Below are 2,096 nucleotides of genomic sequence, written 5' to 3' on the forward strand. Positions count from 1 at the left end.
CTTTGTATTTTTAGATAAGGACCTAAAGACAAGTGGAAGACAAGAATCTTTTTAACTTCTCAGACTGAGACTAACACAAAAAATGAATTCATATTAAACATCTAAAAAACAGTTTTAGGGGCCGGCACTGTGGCGTAGCAGTAAAGCCACCACCTGCAGTGTTGGCATCCCATATGGGTGCTGGTTCCAGTCCTGGGGCTCCACTTCCGATCTAGCTCTCTACTATGGCCTCGGAAGGCAGTGGGAGAAGTCTCAACTCCTTGAGTCCCTGCACCTATGTGGGAGACCTAGAAGAAGCTCCTGGCTCCTGGCTTTGGAACGGCACAGCTCCAGCCATTGCAGCCATTTGGGGAGTGAACCAGTGGATGGAAGACCTCTCTCTATCTCTGCCTCTCTCTAATTCTGTCTTTCAAATAAAATAAATAAATCTTTAAAAAAAAAAGAAAGTTGAAGTTAGGTTCAAAGAGATCAGAAAGCCTTAGCAACATCAAGCAAAGAAGTAGTTGTGAAATTCAAAAAAACTGTTTGTGTGGCATTCAGAAGTTGATTAATTTACCTATCTGAGAAAACAATGGAGAATTTGCCCGGAAAATATAAGGTTAGATGTGGCTCTTTATGAGCGATACAGTCAGTACTCAAATACTTGTTTGCAAAAATAATTTGGATTTTTAGTACTGTCATTTCTATAAGAATCAATTATTTAAACACTAATATTTATAAATTATTATACCATATATTAGTAAGTATTATTTTAAAAGTCTGGTTTATGAAAATTGTGAAAAATCTCAATGAACTTCTCTGAAACCATCCCTATTTTAGATGTTTCAGCAATGTCATCCTGCTTTGGATAGAATAGTAATAGTCTCCATCTTGATTATTATACTTTTATACTTATTATACTTGATTATTATACTTATTATACTTTTAAAAAAGCAGGCTAACATATTTTAGGATTAATTGAAAAGAGTGCATTATTAAAAGTAATACAATTATAAAAATTATATCATAATTAATTGGGCATATGATAAATTTTATAGTTTATTCTTATTTATAGAAACTGCAATGCTGTTCTACTTTTGATTTCTTCTGTATACATAAAACAGAATTGTAGAATCTTCAAAAAAGGACTATAATGATCCAGATCAAAAGATGGCATAACAAGACAATCACGTCACTGTTATATAGTACTGTATATGAGAAAAAGTTAGAATACCCTTCAATTGAGAAAGGAAATCAGAAAGGAAGTAGAGAGGCTGGTGCTGTGGCATAGCAGGTAAAGCTGCTGCCTGCAGTGCCAGTATCCCACATGGGTGCCAGTTCGAATCCCAGCTGCTCCACTTCTGATCCAGCTCCCTGCTATGGTCTGGGAAAGCAGTAGTAGATGGCCCAACTCCTCAGGCCCCTGCACACGGGTGGGAGACCCGGAAGAAGCTCCTGGCTCCTTGCTTTGAAGGAGCACAGCTCCAGCTTTTGCAGCCATCTGGGGAGTGAACCAGCAGATGGAAGACCTCTCTCTCTCTATCTCTGCCTTTCTGTAATTCTGCCAAATAAATAAATAAATCTTAAAAAAAAAAGGAGGTAGAGAATAATGTAATGTTAGTTAGACTTTGGAGTTTACTTCATCTTATCCTGCATTTTACATATGGAGGATTGGAGGTAACACAGCTGGAATCATGGCAGGTGGTAACCACAGTTCAGGTCTCTTGATCTGGCTTCTAGGTACCTCTCACAGAGAAAACAGCTGGGAAGGTAGCTTTACAATAATATAACACAAAGTCAAGAATAGTCTGAGTAGGCTCTTCCAAGTCTAACCAAACCAGTCTATATCTGTACCTAATGGGGGAAAAAAGGTTTAAATGGGGCTTTTATCACCCCTCAGTGGTTCTCAATCCCCCTACAGTCTCTGAAACCGTGACAAGCATAAAACTTCCCCAACTCAGGAATGATGAAGCAGAGTTAGCAGTAGCTGCCCTAATTTATGCACCAGCTTGGTTTTCCATAACACCTAAAGCAAAGGCTGGAGCCCTCATAGCATTCCATGTTCTGAATCTTCTATGAGTCCATGTGCAGTGCAAAGGTGTCTGAGAAGAAAACAC

Source organism: Oryctolagus cuniculus, chromosome 3 (assembly GCF_051225735.1).
Source record: "Oryctolagus cuniculus isolate XC-2025 breed Fujian yellow rabbit chromosome 3, ASM5122573v1, whole genome shotgun sequence".
Lineage (NCBI taxonomy): Eukaryota > Metazoa > Chordata > Mammalia > Lagomorpha > Leporidae > Oryctolagus > Oryctolagus cuniculus.